The sequence below is a fragment of the Loxodonta africana genome, chromosome 3 (genome assembly GCF_030014295.1).
Source record: "Loxodonta africana isolate mLoxAfr1 chromosome 3, mLoxAfr1.hap2, whole genome shotgun sequence".
Lineage (NCBI taxonomy): Eukaryota > Metazoa > Chordata > Mammalia > Proboscidea > Elephantidae > Loxodonta > Loxodonta africana.
The window spans coordinates 194,974,308-194,993,375 of NC_087344.1; the positions used below are offsets into that span (position 1 = coordinate 194,974,308).

Below are 19,068 nucleotides of genomic sequence, written 5' to 3' on the forward strand. Positions count from 1 at the left end.
AGGCTGTGAATCCACCCGCTTGTCAATGGCTCCATGTTCCTCTCCCGTAGGCTGGAGTTTGAAGATTGCTACACTTTGCCTGCTCTTTTTTTTTCTGTGGAAGCAGTGAGGAAGTTCCCCAGCCTGTAGCTCTTTTGTCTCCAAGTACAAAAGATCTCCTCCTCCCTGAGCAGCCCTGAAACAACACTCTCTGCTTCCTTCTTGGGCTGGGCCTCTAGAATGTGAGGGGCTCCATGGCGTTTAGCCTGTTCCTTTGGGAGGCCTTGTGTTCTGAAGAGGATGCTAGAGGAACACGGGTAGGGGGCTAGGGAGCTTCAACTCAAGAGATTCTGCTTTTATTCTTTTACGTATGGGGGTTCTGCAACAGAGCTTGTTTGAAAAGAGGGTAAAACCAGACCAAACCCATTGCCATCAAGCTGTTTCTGACTCATAGAGACCCTGTAGGACAGGGGTAGAACTGCCCTATAGGGTTTCCAAGGAGTGACTGGTAAATTCAAACTGCTAACCTTCTGTTAGCAGCTGAGCTCTTAAGAAGAGTTTAAGAACTATTGATCTTGTTCGACCCCTTGCTTTACAAAAACACGCATGCAAAACAAAAAGCCAGAGATCCAAGCCGTGAAGGGACTTCTCCAAAGCCACACAGTTTAGTGGCAAGGAAGCTGGGGTCAAAATTCAGGTCTCCTGATGTCTTGATGGCAGAATTTTACTTGTTTAGCTCATTTGGAACTATATCTGGTGATGGTCCAGTGCATAGAAAACCCTCAATGAACATTATTGTTGTTTGTATTTATATTCATTTGTTATCATTAATTCGTATTTGGGGCTGGAGATGCTCAAAGAAAGCACATAGGAAACAATGGGGAATGGCTGAGGAAAGCTACCCAGACAGGTCTGCACTTGCTGGTATTTTTCTTAGTGAATTCAGCACTGCTGACATGCCAGCCTTCTGCTGCAGAGTTTGAAAACTCCCTCTCCTCAGGGTCTCAGTGTTGATCAGAATCTGGGGTGCTGCCTCATTTTATCAGAGCTGCCATCAGCTGACATATAAAATTGCCCATTCTTCCAACAAATGTTGATTAAGCTTCCATTAAGAACCAATGGGTCAGAGGTAAGATATTATTACATTACAGTTGTGGTGGGACTAAGACAAGCTTTTGACAAGTAAAACGTTAGGGATTATACCCCTCTCCCGTCCTCCACCCCCTCCCAGTGCAGCTATTACAGTCACCTAAGTTGGTTATCCTTAGTGTCAAGAGTTGTCAATCCTGGGAAGATTCTCCTCTCCACTTCTTCCCCCACCCACAGAGCAGTTGTGGTGGCTACCCCTAAACCCTGTACTTCTTCCTCTATCCCTTCATTTCCTCTTCTGGTAGTTTGAGGGGAGTCCCCAAGACCTTCGCCACTTCTGAACCATTACCGTAGACTGGAAGACAATGTCTCCATTACTGATGTGCTATCACCAAGCTGCTCTCCCCTCAGAGAAGGGGCACCCCTCGGATCCAGGAAACCCTGGCTCACCGCCCCATGACCTAAGCATCTTCGATGCTCCAAGGTCAGAATCCCAAACAGCCCCTCTCTCATCTAGAAAGGATGATTTAGCCCAAAGAGCAGTCTCATGGGATGCCATGAAACTGTTTTGAGTGAGTGACAAGCTTAAACCCTGAGGTAACTCCTTGAAGCTGTGGAGCCCCTCTGCTCAGGGCTTGCCAGATGGGCAAAGTGGGACAGCACTAAAAACTAGCTGTCATCGAACTGACTCAACTCGTGGCGACACCATGTGTGTCAGAGTGGAACTGCACGCCATAGGGTTTTCCATGGCTGATTTTTCTGAAGTAGACCACCAAGTGTTTCTCCCAAGGTGCCTCTGGGTAGACTCAAACTTCCAGCCTTTCAGTTGGCGGCCATTGTGGTGCTGAGCAAGTGGAATTCCAGGTCTTCCATTTCCAGTTCAGCTAGAATGACCGGAATTCCACCTATTTTACAGATTTGGCGTATGAAAAGATTCCTTGTTGGGGAAAAAAGCTTCCCTTAAAAATAAAATAACCCTACCCCACCCTGTTCAAAATATTTTAAAATAGTGTTTATCACTCATTTTACAGTTGTAAAAGCATAAAAGAATACTATATGCTCCCATAAGAACAGTGGCTTGCTCAGGCAGAGGTTCTCAAATGGGTGGTTACCCTCATTGAGACTCACTAACCCCCCTTAAACCAGAAAGCCAAAAACCCCATCCACACCCCAGAGAGACCATGTGGACGTGCCTTACAGAACTGCTTTGCCGCGATGCCCGTAGCCTGTGTGGAAGGATGTTATAAAGTAGCAATTGGCGGAGCAGCCACTGAAAACCTGCAGCTAAAGATGCTGTTCACTATTGTCACACAGTGTCCTCTTGAGTAGCAGGAACAGCTGGGCTCGGGGCAGCAGGGCCCTTTCCCTGCTCAGGCCTGCTCCATCCCTGGCCTTTGTGAATTTCTGTTAGAAAGCACAGAGCTCTCCCATAGCCTCAGAGAGAACACAAAAGCGTGTGATTTGGAGACTGACGTTGCTCCTTGCTCTGACTTGTTTTCCTACCCTGCTTTCCTCTCACCTTATTTTCCTGACTGACTGGTGCTTTATCTCACAACATGAAATGCATTTGGTAAGACATGCTAAGTTCATTTTTAGAACAAGGCGAGGAGAGGGAAGGAAGGGATCAACCAATCACATCAAATTAGTCCAGGCACAACTGGATTCTCCGTCGACAATGTTGCTGCTGGGCAGCAAGGCCAATGGGGAAACATTAAGGGTGAGGGACGCTTGCCACAGCCAGGGAGCCCCTCCGTGAGCTGACTGTGCTGCTCAGGGCACCCTGGGTGGGGGAGGCGCGGGGATACTGCTCCACCTGAGTGAGGGCAGGGGAGGTGTCTCTCAGGGCCTTCGAGACCATGGAAGGCACGGAGAGGCTGACAGAGACTAGGCTGACTTAGTGGGACCGTTCTATCTTCTCACTTTATCAGGTAAGTGGTCCCCAGGCGTAGTAGGTTACAATGGGCGTATGTGGGGTAGAAGGTGGGAGTCCTGGCAGCTTTGCAGAACCATTTGGGAAGGACACTGAGTCAAGGTGATAGTTGGCACCCAGACTCCAGAGCCACTCTCACGAATCTTCACGCAGTGACGGAGCCAAATAGCTCCTGCTTCCCCGGGCCCTCTGAGGAGTCCCAGGGAAAAGGAGGCTTTGGTTCCCAAAATACCTTCATTCTGTGAGGCCACGGAGCCCCCCCTGCAGAGAGACACACTGACCCACGTTGAGGGCGAAGAGGCCTCCTAGCAACTCTCGGAGCAGGGAATTCGGTCAGCTCTGAGGAGAGAGCACCTGAGCCCTAGGGGAGAAATGAGAGCCACACTCAGGCCCCAGCTCCGCTGCCAGTCTCAGATCCCTGTGTGTCTCCGTCAGCTCTCCGCCCTCCCCCCCGCCCCCCTTTCTCTCTCTCTTTCACACTGTATAGTCTTTCTGGAGAAAAGAAATTGCCTACGACTGTCTCAGACCAAAATCTTGATAGCTCAGATTTGGCGAGGTCTCAGGAAGTTGGTTCTCTAGAAGGATAAACCATTTCTGCGGTTGTAACAAGGGGACCCATCTCGCTGCTTGGAGTCCCCAGGTGGTGCAAACAGTTAATGTTCTTGGCCTCCAACTAAAAGGCTGGAGGTTTGAGTCCACCCAGAAGTGCCTTGGAGAAAGGCCTGGCAATCTACCTCTGAAAAATCAGCCATTGAAAACCCCTATGGAGCCCAGTTCTACTCTGACACACACGGGGTTGCCATGAGTCAGGGTTGAGTCCACAACAATTGATATCTCATTGCCTAGCCTGCTGGCCCGTAATAGCCTTCTCATGAGACTTGAGATTCCTGATCCTCTACATATCTCCCTTCAAGCTCCCCACAGTACGGGCCAGCCTGGTGGGAGATACAAAGAGGAGTGAGGCCTAGAGGACTGAAGTTCCTGAGGCTGTAGTGCATAACGGAGCTAGCCAGCCAGCTCTTACTAGCCTTTATCTCCTTCTTCTCGTTCTCCTCAACCCCCTCACAGTAGTGGTTATAGAGGCTAAGTGCTTTTTCATACATAATTTTGCCATCAACAGGGATATGCTTCTGTGACATGTCCTCTAGCCGCGCAAGGAATGCTTTCTCAGTCTTTGCAAGCACTTTGTCAAGAACTAGAGAGACCATTTTTGACATTGTAGGGGCAGCACTGACACTTCCATGAATTTCAGCTTCCTTCTGCTTTATTGTGCGAGTGCTCGATTTGTTTTTACTGACCTTACGGCCTACTTCAGCAAGCGGCATGCCACTTTTCAAAAGATCTAAGATTTTTATTTTCTCACGGATAGATAGCACTTTATGGTCCCTCTTAGACTCTGAGGAATTGCTTTAGCCACTTCATTGCTTTATAGGAGTCATTTTTTCCACAGAAGGAAAGGGTGCACACAAGTAGCAAACAAACAAACGAGCCACGAGGCAAACAATGCTCAAACAACGAGTGCTGGAGAGAGGCCGAGGATCTGTGCAATGGTGGGAGGCTACAGCAGGGATGCCTGCACATCACTTCAGTCACGTGGACTCAGCGTATTGCTCAGCACAGGGCAAATTCAAGTTTTGCTTTTTGGAACTTTCTTTTTTTTTCCGGAATCTTCGATCTGCAGTTGGTTGAATCCGAGGATGCAGAACTGGCTGATGCCAAACCCACAGATACAGAGGGCCAACTCTACTATGCAACTATGAGAAAGAACGAGGTAGATCCATAAATACCTACATGAAATGAGCCCCAAGATACAGCATTATCTGAAAAAAATAAAAGCTACATGTAGAATGGAAGATACAGTATACCTCCATTTGTATGGAAAAAAAACAGGAGTATACATACATACATATGTTCGCATATGCAGATCAAATTTTTTAGAGTATAGTGGTGTCATGGATTGAATTGTGTCCCCTCAAAATATGTGTCAAATTGGCTAGGCCATGATTCCCATTATTGCGTGATTGTCCACCACTTGGTCATCTGATGTGATTTTATTATGTGTTGTAAATCCTATCTCTATGATGTTAATGAGGTGGGGTTAACAGCAGTTATGTTAATGAGGTAGGACTCAATCTACAACATTAGGCTGTGTTTTAAATTGACCTCTTTTGATATATAAAAGAGAGAAGCGTGCAGAGAGACGGGGATCTCATACCACCAAGAAAGCAGTGCCAGGAGCAGAGTGCATCCTTTGCACCCGGAGTCCCTGTGCTGAGAAGCTCCTAGACCAGGGGAAGATTGATGACAAGGACCTCCCCCCAGAGCTGACAGAGAAAGAAAGCCTTCTCCTGGAGCTGGCACCCTGAATTTGGACTTCAAGCCTCCTAAACTGTGAGAGAATAAATTTCTCTTTGTTGAAAGCCATCCACTTGTGGTATTTCTGTTATAGCAGCACTAGATAACTAAGACAAGTGAATAACTGGGTAATTCATAGGCTAGGATGGGGGAGAAACAGTTTTCATAATATGCTTCTTTAAAACCTTTTTGGAAATTTTTTACCACATTCGCATATATTTTTTAATTTAAAAAACTAGATAAAATAAAAGATTCCAATCTTCCTTATTTGTTCATATTGTGTTAATCCATTCCTCGCAACTGTAGATCCTAACAAACAAAATTATGTATGAAAAAGCACTTAACCTCTATAAGCACTACTTTGAGGCGGTTGAGGAGAACGAGAAGAAGGAGATAAAGGCTAGTAAGAGACGGCTGGCTAGCTCCATTATGCGCTGCAGCCTAATGGGAATGGTTGGAGGAGGTTAAGGAGTAGAATCCAAGGGATTATTCCGTAGATGTGTAGAATGAGTAGGTTAGAAGACCAATAACTGACTATAGGCTTACATTTTTGTTGGTGGCAGCAGGGGCAGATTATCTAATAGGCAAGGTAAGCACGGTGCTTACCTTGCATTACCAGATCATGTGTAGTGAACAATTTCACATTTTTTTTTACCACATCAGAGATTCTGCTTCTAGGTATGGCTGGCCTCTGTCTCTCTCCCAACCCCACAGCACCTTCCTACAGAATCAAAGCCTCTTTTCAAAGTTACAGTCCCTGACAGGGACGGGTTACCCAGTGAGGAAGGTAAGCAGGTTCACATGAAACTCACGTGGAATCGTTTACTACAGATTAGGAAGTAAGCACAAGTAAGCCTGTGCTTACCTCCCTTATTGGGTAATCCACCTCAGGTGGCAGCGGATAAGAGGAACGCAAAACAGGGCTGGGCTGATGTTCTTGGGGTTACAGGCCAAGGTCCTGGATAGTATCAGAAAAAATGTAAGCCATGTGAAATTAGCAGGTGTAGCATTTACTCAGGAAGGAAAAGAACGGTCTTCTGCTGGGGCTTGGTTCCAGCATTTCTGAAGGTGTCTCTCTCTTTCTCTCTTCATTTCTTTCTCTCTCTCTCTTCCCCTTTCTCTTTCTATCTCTCTCTCTGCAGTCATTAGAAAGAAGGTTAATTTTGTTCCTGTACTGCTAGCTCCCAGTCAAGTCAGTCACAGCATCCCTCGGCTACTGCTGGTAAAGCTAGGACTTCAGGTAGCTGGAGACACCTGGTGTGAATGAGAGAAAATGGCTGAGAAAGAATAGCAGAATGCAACCAGGCATAGGGAGGGGAGGCAGAGTCAGGGGCATTCGGAGGAGAGAGACACCCAGAGACCTCCCTCCCCTTCCAGTGGGGAAGACAGCACCGCTTAGACAGGTACCAGAGCCAGACTCAGTGAGATGGGGCTAGCTTTACTGATGCTGTCCGAGATTCAGGGGTTGTAGCAACCTCAGCCAGGCAGCTGTCCCCCAGAAAGACGTTTCCAGAAAGCCTGGATGATCTCAATGGGACACGATCATAGGCACACATACAGATACTTGGAGGAACACAAGATTGAAGAATCCCCAAACTGTGCATCACAGGGACCTGCAATGGAGAAAAGTGATGGCGATTAGATCAGACAATAAGAAGGACTTCCTGACAGAAAGAGTCATGGTTAAATGCGGGAATGGTGGCTCCAGGAGGACATGTGAGCTCCCTTACTCCTTCTTCATACACAGATTTACACCATTGCCCCCACCTGCCCTGGGAGAGTTCCTGACAAGTGTCAGAGGAACAGTCCTGCACAGCATCTGGCCAGCCTGGTTTTACGGCCTCCATGGAGCCAGCCCACAGCGTACCTCTCCCCACTCCCTTTACTCCCTGCTTCAGGAGGAGCAAGGAAATGAGGCCAGGTGAGCCTTAAATAACACTGCCTCATCCTCCAAGAAGAAGCAGGCAGGACAAGTCCTGGTGTGCTGGCGGGGGGGGGGGGTGTTGGGGGAGGGACTTTATAATGGAGAACTTAACTTTGGCATCATTTATTAGGGAAAAGGTAGACAGGCCACCAGACCTGATGAGCTGGGTCTCAGGCAGGTGGAAAGGATTCCTAATCTCTCGGTGACCAGGCTTCAACTTGAAGAAGGTAGGTGGGCAATTATAGTCACCTCGGTGACAGATGCTAGGATGGCATCCAGACAGGTAGGAACTCAAAAGAGAATCGGCTAAAGATGCATAAACTATATCTTGTAAGACAGATTTCTGGCCTTCTTTTTCCTAAGTTTCTCTTTTGCTTTCCCTAGTCTTTAGCAGGGGACGTTGGTGGTCCAGTTGTAGAATTCTTGCCTTCCAGGCACTGGGCTGCTAACTGAAAGGCTGGAGGTTTGAGTTCACTCAGAGGTGCCTCAGAAGAAAAGCCTGGTGCTCTACTTCCAAAAACTTGGTCTTTGAAAACATGGAGCACAGTTCTACTCTGAAACACAGGGGTCTCCATAAACCAGAGTCAACTCGATGGCAACTGGTGTGGGGTTTTTGTTTGTTTGTTCTATAATGCCAAACAGGTTTCAGCAGAGCTTCCAGGCTAAGATGGACTAGGAAGGAAGGCCCGGCAATCTACTTCTGAAAATCAGCCATTGAAAACCCTATGGATCACAATGGTCCGATCCGCACCTGATCATGAGAATGGTGCAGGCCCAGGCGGTGTTTTGTTCCACTGTGCATGGGGTCGCCACGAAACGGGACCAACTCAGTGGCAGCTAACACAACAGTCTTTAGTAAAGACTTGTCTAATGATTTAAGCCTTAGCTCAGCTGTGTGTCGAAGGGAAAGCAGGGCTCTCCAAAGTCTAGCATGTTAGACTTTGGCAGTGGTAATCAAAGAGAGGACCCCAAGGGAAGGTGAGCCTCAAAACCAGAGAGAACAGGCTTTCTTTTTGGGGTGATGAAAAAGCTTTGCAAATAGATAAAATGGTGATGATGGTCACACAACATTGTGAATGTAATTAGTACCACTGAATTGTACACTTAAAAATGGTCAAAATGGCAAATTTTATGTTTTACGTATTTTACCACCACAAAACAGAGAACCTCAGGTCTATGTGGTCAAGATGCTCCTCCCCGCCAAGAGATTCTTGTTCCAGGACCAACGATCGTGGTTCCAAGCTGTGTTACTGTTAAAGAAGGTAGCATTTCCTTGCAAAAATATAGACTGAGCAGTAGCTGGCTCGGTCCCCTTGCAGGAAAGGAGCCCTCTCACTCCCCATATCATCTTTGCCCAAAGCTGACACCAGAAATACTTAATTTGACTGTGTGGAAATACAGATTGTCTTTGGTTTGGGGAAAAGGACACCCGTTTATGCTTACTTACCACGAGGCACTACAGTAGTCTTGTGCGTAACGAAACGTGTTTCATCAATGCTGTACCAATACCAGTACCAGCTGCCTACAAGTTGACCCTGACTCTTGGCGACTCCATGTGTGCCAGAGAACTGTGCTCCACAGGGTTTTCGTGGTTGATTTTTTTGGAAGTAGATCACCAGGATTTTCTTCCAAAGCAACTCTGGGTAGGCTCGAACCGCCAAACTTTTAGTTAGCAGTCTAATGCCTTAACAATTTGCACCACCCAAGGACTCCATCAATGCTATAGATATTATTTTATTTTAGCCTGTATTTGGTCATGTTCATTTTTCCAAGTTTGTGGCTCACTTAGCATGGTTACAGGCAGAAGATCTTGCAATATTGGTGTGGGTGGGGGGAAGTTGTAATATTTGTTACAAACCAGAAGGAATAGAGGGCTATCTAGGTGGTACAGTTTGAGTTGCTTTAGAAAAGCCCCTCTCAATCATATCTTTCTAGAACTTACCTTCACCTACACCCAGACATGAAATTCTACAGATTTCTTTTTAGTTGTCTTGACTTTCTCCAAGTTCTTCTTTTAATATGCAAATACTGCTAGGAAGATAAAAGGTAACCACATCAGATCTCTGTTTTAAAACTCTTCTAAGACGTTTGTCAATGTTTGGGGAAAATGTAGATCTCCTCGGGTAGCTTAGATGAAGCTATGAGCTCATTACATTAAATGTGCAAGCTTAAGCATTTAAAGCAAAGTGTTTTAAAAAATCTAAGCTTCAAAGGGCATGAGTTAAGCATCAAACTGTGGTAGCCAGAAAATATTCTCTTAATTGGAAGAGACTCTCCTAGGACTCTTTATCATGACCTAAGTATCTTAGTTTCTAGAGCTGTCATAACAAAAAGTACCAGGAATTTATCTTCTCACAGGTCTGGAGGCTAGGAGTGCAAATCAAGCTCTCAGCCCTGTCAATTCCTTCTGTTGGCTTCACTCTAGTTTCTGGTGACTGACGGCAATCCTTGGCGTTTCTTTGCTGCTTATAGATGTATCTGCCTCCATTTTTGCATGATGTTTTCCCCTATGTGTGTCTATCTGTGTCTGTACTCCCTTTTGTAAGATACCACTCAGAAGGGATTAGGTTTAGGACCTACCCCACACTGGTATGAAGTCATTAACATAAGAAAACTCCTATTTCCAAACAGGATCACATTCACAAGTACAGGCATTAGTACTTCAACATATATTTTTGAGGAACACAGTTCATTCCATAACATTAGGAAAAATAACATAAGACGTTCTTTTTCTACTTCAATTCAACTCAACCAAGATTTATTTAATTCTGTTACATGTAAGACACTGTGCTACATAAAAATGGGGACCAAATGTTGCATAAACAGTCTTATTCTCAGACAGTCTAGCCATGCAGGGCAAAACATGTATGGAGACACAAAGCAAGGTGTCAGAGTTCTATGAGACTTCCTAGAAGGGAGAGATCTACCCAGTAGGAGATCTCAAGAACAGCATCAAGAAGAGATTTGGAGACAGCTATGGAGCCCTGGTGGCACAGTGGCTAAGAGCTGGGCTGCTAAAAAAGATGGTGACAGTTTGAATTCCAGTCACTCCTTGGAAACCCTATGAGGCAGTTCTACTCTGTCCTATGGGGTCACTATGAGTCAGAATCAACTCCACAGCAATGGTTTTGTTTTTTGTTTTTGTTTTAATAAGTAAAATAAATTATAAATGGAGGAACTGGCATGAACAAGGGCACAGAGATGGGAAATTACAGGATGTTTTAGGAAGCATCAGATGGTCAGGTCTGGATGGAGCACTCTTGTTGTATACCCTTCAGTTGATTTCAACTCATAGCGACCCTCTATGATGAAGCAGAACTGCCCCCATAGGGTTTCCTAGGCTATAATCTTTACAGGAGCAAATCGACGGGTCTTTTCTCTCGAAGTACAGCCGGTAGGTTTGAACTGTTGACCTTTTAGGTAGCAGCTGAGCACTTACGCATTGCGCCACCAGGGCTCTTGGGAACACTAGCATGAGCTAAATAAAGCATGACAAATCAGTGTATACGGAGATAGATCTCAAAGTCGTTGTAGAAGTGAACAAGCAAATTGGAAAACAGTATGTTCAGCATGAGTACGTTTATGCTTAAGAACAAACCTACATATTTTGAATATGTGTATAAGTTTTTTTTATAAAATAATACCAATGCACAGAGAATAACCCAGGTAGTCAGAAGGCAGAGAAAAGGGGTATAAACATCTCATTCTTGCTGTAAAGGAAGGAGAAAGTTGAAGGGGAGTAACAACCTTGAAAGAAAGTTTTTTAATGATGGAGTAGCCCTGAGCATACTTGTGAGCAGTGGAGGCATGGGAGATGCTGAATAATTGATAGAACAGGCACCGGGAGGGGGGAAAGAATGGAACGAAAAGCAGAAGCCGATCAAGCAGCGCAAGAAAAGTAAAGGAAAAGAACACAGAATCGGAACCCAGTCCTGAGGTGTAAGAAAGAAAAATACGAAAGTCTCTAGACAGACAACCTCAGCGTCAGCACAATAATAAATGAGGTGGTTACCAAGCCTGTGGTGTGCTCAAGGAGAGCGAAGAGACTTCCAGCCCCTACTGAATAAAGAGGAAAGGGGCAAACGTGACACACACAGGGAAAAGGAGCCCTTTCAGGAGGTTGGCAGAAAACAGCCATCCCAGACTAGGAGTGCTAAAGAGGTTAACACCTCTTTAACTTCTCTTTTCCATTCCTGCTGTTACTGCATTAATTCAGACTGAGCTGCTGCAGTCGATCTGTGGTGGCCAGGTGTCCCTTCAAAAGAACCTGCTGCAGGAGGAGCAGAGTGGGCTAATAGCCACCAGCTGCTCCTCTGGATGTATCAAGTGTTCACACCAAGGCCACACTCACCTCGGGCTGCTCCCAGCCAACATTTAAGCACAGCGGGGGCGATTAGAGCCAGGCCATTTCTGCCAGATGTGGAACTTCACTAACGGGTAGTTTTAGTTCTGGGACATTCCATAACCCTGGCTGAGACTTCTCAGAGCTGTACTGCAGCCTGAGGCTCCTCCTGCCTGATCTGCTTTCCCTCCTTCTCTCCCTTCACAGGTGTCAGACCTGCATTATGGTCTGAAGGCTCGCCTCGCCTACTCCTGCTCCCACCTCTGTACCCTTCAAAGATGTAGTGTTTCCCCCATAATTCTCGTGTGTCATATTGGTTTCCTAGGGCTGCTGTGACAAAGTACCACAAGCTAGGTGGTTTAAAGCAACAGAAATTTATTCTCTCACACATCTGGAGGTGAGAAGCCTGAAATCAGGGTGTCAGCAGGGCCATGCTCTCTCTGAAGGAAGGCTTTAAGGAAGATCCTTTTCTTGTCCCTTCCTAGCTCTGGTGGTTCCTGGCAATCTTTAGTGTTCCCTGGCTTGTAGATCCAGTCTCTGCCTCTGTCTTCCCATGGCTGTTTTCCCTCTGTGTCTGTCTATGTGTGTCCTTTTTTAAAATAAGGACACCACTCAGATTAGATTAGGAACCATCCTACTCTGGTATGACCTCATGTTAACTGATAACATCTTCAAAGACCCTATTTCCAAACATTCACAGGTAGGTGGGGTTAGGACTTCAATATAAATTTTGGAGGGACACAACTCAATCTGTAACACATGTCTAATTTTGTCTTGGCATCTCTTGCTTTAAAGACCTGGACTGACACAATCTTTTAGTTGGTCTTACTGCGCCCAGCCTCAGCTCCCTTCAATCCATCCTCGACGCCGCTAGAGTCCTTTTTCTTTAAAATTCAAATTTGATCTTGTCACACTCTCTGCTTTCATTTTCCCAAGACTTCTGGTCACTTACAGGATAAAATTAAAAGGCAGTCTCCTCAGAGTCAGCCTTTGCTCAGTCACTCACTCTCATACCTCCCCCACCCTAAGTCCTCTTCATGACAGCCATATAGAGTACCCGTACTTTCTAAACCCCACTGCTATTCCATATCACAGGCCATTGCCCATGTAATTCCTTCTTCCTAGAACTTCCTTCTCCATTCCTCAGCACCTCCCCCATACCCACATCTCTCCTAGTGACCGTTGAAGTCCTACCGAGACCTACTTCAAGTGTCTTCTTCTGTACAGGTTTCCTGGACACATTCAAGCAGAGAAAATCATAACTCTCTTTGTCTATTTTTGTTCCCAGTACTTACCTCCCTTATGGTATGTGTCAAACTGTCCTGCATTTGTCTCTTAGGGAAATCTTAAAGGTAGGCACCAAGTAATCTCTGTATCCCCAGTACTAGCACAGTACCTGGCACATAGGAGGTGCTCAAACTTTGTGTAACGTTAAGTTTATGTGTACATATATGTACACACACATAAGCACACACATATGTATATATTAAAATGTTGTTGTTAATTGTCACTGAGTCAATTACAAACCCTGCCGACCCCATGTGTGTCAGAGTAGAACTGTGATCTACAGGTTTTTCAAGGCTGTGACCTGTCAGAAGCCGATCACCAGGCCTGTCTTTGAGACACCTCTGGGTGGGTTCAATCCACCAACATTTTGACTAGTAGTCAAGTGCTTAACCATATAACAACATGAAAATGAAGTTTTCAGCTTCCATACCAAGATATTGGCCATTCATTAGTACTTGACCAGGAACCTCTGTTATCCACTGACCCTCACTCCCAGCTTCTGACTCAGGTCCCATCAGAGGTCTGTGGTTCTTCATCCCTTGGGAGGAGTGAGGCACATATGACAGGTGGGTATTTGAGAAGCCTTGTACTGAAGTATCAGTCACTGAGTATGTGCCTGAGAGTTGGAGGTAGACAGGGAAAGAGTTCTCTTCCCTGGGGGAAGGGGTTCTTGAGTTGCTGAGAAAAAGTTAATTCAAATTGGTTTCTATTACTTGCAACTAAAAGATCTTAATGAATCCACTTGAAAGATTATTGTTAGGAAGGAAATGACTTGCTTGAGAGGGCAAGCTTAGGTTGAAGGTCAATTTTGGCCCAGTCAATCATGGCGGCAGGGCAGGGCTGGCAGGTCTAGATGACCCTTTCAGCTCCCTTCAGCCCGTGACTCTGATTAATGGTTCTGGTCAATCCGCTCCCACCGTACCCCCAAAATGAGAAACAGGAAGAAAGGCCCCTAACAAATTTCTAGCTTTTTAAGGTAAAGAAACAGATGTAAATTCGAACAGAATGGTCCATGGTGGCAAGGGACCAGAGCTGGGGGAAGGACATGAGAGACCAGGAGAAGAAAGACCGTATTTCCCCCAGCAGCAGCAGTTCTACAGGTTTGATGGAGCACAGAAGATGATCTCTTCCAGGAGCAGGGTGTGCTGAGTACATGGATGACGAGAAGAGGAAGTGGAAAAACTTCTGTGGTCTCAGCTTAGAGTTTTCCTTACATGGTTGTGAAAACAGAATCACTTTCTGAGGTAGGCTGAAATACAGCCTTCCAAGATGTCCACGGTCAAATCCCTGGAAGCTGTGAATGTTACCTTATATGGCAAAAGGGATTTTGTGCTGTGATTAAGTTAAGAACCTTGAGATGGAAAAAATTATCCTGGATTATTTGGGTGGGCCTGATATAGTCATAAGGATCCTTACAAGAGAGACTCAAGAGGAGTCAGAGTCAGAAGACTACGTGTTGACGGAAGCAGAGGGAAGCTAAGTCAGAGAGAGAAGATGCTACGCCACTGGCTTTCAAGATGGAAAAAGGGGTCATAAACCAAGGAATAGAGGTGGCCTCTAGAAGCTAGGAAAGGCAACAAAACAGATTCTGCCCTGGAGCCTTCAGAAGGAACCAGCCCTACACGTTGATTTTAGCCTCAAAAGACTCATTTTGGACTTGTGACCTCTAGAATGTAAGAGAATGAATTTGTACTGTTTTAAGCCACTGAGGCAATTTGTTACAGCATCAATGGGAAATTAATACACCTTCTAAAGTTTCAACAGGCAGAATCAGGCAGGCAACTGAGCAAATAGATTGTCTGAGACCTCTTAGAATCCCCTCCTGTCCAAAACCACCTCCTCACACCTTATGTAGTCCCTTGCTCCATGGGTTTTGAAGGCATTTCAGCAAGAAAGGACTTTGATTAAAATGCAGATATCACTTGACAGAAAACTATAATCTGTCTGAGGGAGAAGGGGAAGTTATCGCTTTACAGCCACCTTGGATCTCATAGACTCATGCTGTGCAATATGTCAGCCACAAGCCAGGTGTAGCTAGTGAGCACTTGAAATGTGGCCAGTGTGAACTGAGGTATGTCTTAAGTATAAAATACACACTGGGTTTTAAAGACTTAAAAACCCATTGCTGTCCAGTCAATTCTGACTCATAGCAACCCTATAGCACAGTGTAGAACTACCCCACAGGTTTCCAAGGAGCGCCTGGTGGATTTGAACTGCTAACCTTCTAGTTAACAGCCATAGCTCTTAACCACAGAGTTTAAAGACTCAGTATTCCTCAAATGTAAAATGGCTCAATAATTTTTATATTTATTATACGTTGAAATGATAATATTTAATATATTGGATTGAATGAAATATATTCTTAAAATTAATGTCACCTGTTTCCTTTTTACCTTTTTTAAGGTGGCTGCTCCCATATTTCTATTAGACACACTGTCTTTGAGTCTCTGAACCCTTGCTGAATGGAGCTGTGTAGAGGCAAGCATCTAGAAATTTAGGGAAGATGGAATCACAAACCAACTTCTTTTTAATTTCCCGTAGCATTCATATGCTTCCTCTTTTTTTATATGTCTATGATGCTGACCACAGAACACTCCTGGCAGCACCCTTAATTCATGACTGACAGGTACAGCTAAACCAAAAGAGTAAAGTTAGCCTCAGACACAGACCTGGGTCCCTGCCCCAGGGCAGAAGAAAGCAATCACTACTTTCTCTATTGAACATTAAGCTCAGACCTCCTTCTGGCGCAGCACGCACCTGTACCCTCCAGGACACAGACTATTTTTTTTTAATCCCTGTTGTCTTCTACAAAATGTTTACTCAACAGTTTGGAATTTCACCTTCTGGGTGGCTCTTTGGAGCAGGGCATTTAACTCTGTCTGGAACTTGCACGGGTCTAAACCTCAGGAGCCACTGAGGAACTCAGCTTGCTTCCTCTGCCACCACCCATCCACTCTTTCCCCATGAGGTTTTTTTGATCTTTCTAGACCAAAAACAAAACACAAAAAAGCCTCCATGCTCCCCTTTATCTCACTGTTCCTAAAGGCAAGCACACACTCCACCCCATATTAAAGGCTTTATCGCCAGTCATCATAGTGGTACTGAGACAAAGAGTAGCAAACATAAAGATAGGCAAGATTTGAGATTCAATTTTGCTTAGGTCTTACTGTCACAACGCCTGATCTATGGTTTCTCATTTCCATGCTGAAATGGACTTCTGCCACTGCCTTTATTCCTGAGGGAGGAGCTCCTGTGTCTAAAGGTGAGGGCTAGCAGGGTCCTTTCTCCAAGAAGCCCATTCCCCCTTTGGAGGCCTGAGCAGACAGCAGGGCAGAATGGGTGCTGCCCTCAGGGTCAAGTGGCAATTTGTCCCTAAGAGGCCTCCAGACTGGGTGAGGTGCATTTTACAGGCTCTCTGGACACATCCTCACAATCCCACTGAAATCTATGTTTCTGCAATATCTCTAACCAGAGCCAGGTTGTGTCCAAATAGCTTTAAAAATCTACGATGTGGAAGAATACTCATTCCCACACCAGTGAAACCCTCAGGCCCCTCGCAGCCCCCCAGGCACTCCTTCCCAAGGGAGGGCTTCACTCAACCATTTCTCCATCTCACATTGGAACCTGCTGGCCAGCTGCTTTCTTGGCCCTGGCTGTCTCCTGGAGCCCACAGGGAAGGCTTGCAGTTTGGGGCAGTAAGTTTAGATCAGGGGATGTTACCAAACATATTCGGTTGCATACGTAAGCCACAGCCATCCCAGAGCCTTTGTGGGTAATAAAGCTGATGTTCCTATCTCCATCTTCCAACTACTGAGACTCTCACTTGGTTGGCTCAGAACTCAAGCAGGGAGAAGAGAAGTGTTATTCACTGACTCCCTAAAGCCCCAGCGCTTCCATCATTAGACCTGAAACCCAAGTCCAGGGTTTTCTACTGGACCCGTTTCAGTAGTCTTATCTAAGGAAAGTAAACCATTTGCCTTCAAGTCAACTCTAACGCAAGACAACCCCAGTGTGTCAGAGCGGAACTGCGCTCCACAGGTTTTCAATGGCTGATCTTTTGGAAGAAGATTTCCAGGTCTTTCTTCCAGGCCACCTCTGGGTGGACTTGAATCACCAACCTTTTGGTTAGCAGCCAAGTGCTTAGTCTTTTGCACCATCCCAAGGCCCCTCTAAGGAAGGTACATGCTGGCTATTAATCTATTGTTTCTGAGATCCAAATCTACCCTTTCACACTACTCTTTGATACCGTGTGGTGCTGGGGCTGGGAATCTGCAAAATCTGTTTCTCCTTGGCCAGAGGGATGCTAGAGACAGACTGGGAGGCAGGAGGAGGGAGCATGGCTCTTCCTACTGGCCTGCTATTCCTGGCATGGAGGCCAGCAGTGGCTTTTCATCCCAGCAGCAGCAGTTGGTTCCAGTCTCCAGATCCTTCCAGCATCTCCATAGAGCTTCATGACACCCCCTCAGAAGTACCATCACCAGCCAGGCAGCACCCTCTTATCGGGTATCTGATCCCAGCTCTGCTGGGTGCCTCTTGATCCAGTCACAGCAGGACTCAGAGGTTAAGCCCCAAGCTGATAGGTTCTAGTAACCCCCACCTCATCCCCTCATGCTCCCAGCCATCGGGCCAGATCTTCCTGCACATAATTTTTCTGTGTTATTTCGCTATTCTCTTTTTTGCTTTTTTAGCCCTCGACTTCCCTATATTAAATTTTTAACCATTAACCACTTCCCTATATTATTATTATTATTTTTAGCTGATTCCAACTCATAACAACCCTACAGGACAGAGTAGAACTGCCCCATAGGGTTTCCAAGGCTGTAAATCTTTATTTTTTCGTGTTTTAGGTGAAAGTTTACAGAGCAAATTCATTTCTCATTCAACAATTTATATACTAATTGTTTTGTGACATTGGTTGCAATCCCAGCCATGTGTCAACAATCTCACCTTCTCCACCCCGGTTTGCCCGTTTCCAATCACCCCATTTTCCTGTCCCTTCCTGCCTTCTTGTCTTTGCTTTTGGGCAAGTGTTGCCCATTTGGTCTCATTTACACAATTGAGCTAAGAACCACATTTCTCAAGTATGTTATTGTTATAGACCTGTGTAATCTTTGGCTTAAGGATAAACTTCAGGGGTGACTTCAGTTCTGAGTTAAAAAGGTGTCTGGGGGCCATAGTCTCAGGGTTCCTCCAGTCTCTGACAGAACAGTGAGCCTGGTCTCTTTTTGTGAATTTGAATTTTGTTCTACATTTTTCTCTTCCTCTGTCCGGGACCTTCTATTGTGACCCCTGTCAGAGTGGTCAGTGGTGGTGGTCAGGCACCATCTAGTTGTGCTGGACTCAGTCTGGTGGAGGCTGTGGTACTTGTGGTCCATTAGTCCTTTGGGCTAACACTTCCCATTTGTCTTTGTTTTCTTAATTCTCTTTGGCTCCAGAAGGGATAGGACCAGTAGATGTATCTTAGATGGACGCTCACCAACTCTTAAGATCCTAGATGCTACTCATCAAAATCAGATATAGAACATTTTTCTTTATGAACAATGTTATGCCTACTGACTTAGATGTCCCCTGAGACCGTGGTCCCTAGCCCTCAGTCCAGGAACTTGTAACCCTTGGTCCTCAGGGTGTTTGGATGTATCTGTGAAGCTTCTATAGCTTTGCCTTGGTCAGGCCGTGCTGACTTCCCCTGTGATGTGTACTGTCTATTCCTTCACCAAAGTTATCAGTTATCTACTATCTAGTTATTGATTTCCCCTTCCCACCTCTCATCTCCCTTGTAACCATCAAAGATTGTTTCTTTCTGTGTGTAAACCTTTTCTTGAGTTATTATAACAGTGGTCTCATACAGTATTTGTCCTTTTGTGATTGACTTATCTCACTCAGCATTATGCTCTCCAGATTCATCCACGTTGTGAGATGTTTCACAAATTCATCATTGTTCTTTATCTATTGTGTGTATGTACCATAGTTTGTTTATCCATTCGTCTGTTGATGGGCACTGAGGTTGTTTCCATCTTTTTGCTCTTGTGAATAATGCTGTAATGAACACAGGTGTGCATTATGTCTATTTATGTCAGATCTTATTTCTCTAGGATATAGTCCTAGGAGTGGGACTGCTGGATCATATGGTATTTCTATTTCTAGCTTTTTAAGGAAGCTCCA

The 19,068-nt window shown here is 45.4% G+C and overlaps 1 long non-coding RNA gene across 2 annotated transcripts in view; it reads right to left on the reverse strand.

Annotated features, from left to right (window-relative positions):
- Nucleotides 1-5,735: 5,735 nt before the first annotated feature.
- The window catches only part of LOC135230820 (uncharacterized), a 40,451-nt gene continuing 27,118 nt past the window's right edge, over nucleotides 5,736-19,068 (reverse strand). For both annotated transcript variants that reach the window (XR_010321574.1, XR_010321573.1), the window contains 2 exons: nucleotides 9,220-9,305; nucleotides 5,736-6,966 (listed from right to left, as the gene is read on the reverse strand). This is a non-coding gene — a long non-coding RNA (uncharacterized LOC135230820). The remainder of the gene's footprint in view (nucleotides 6,967-9,219; nucleotides 9,306-19,068) is intronic.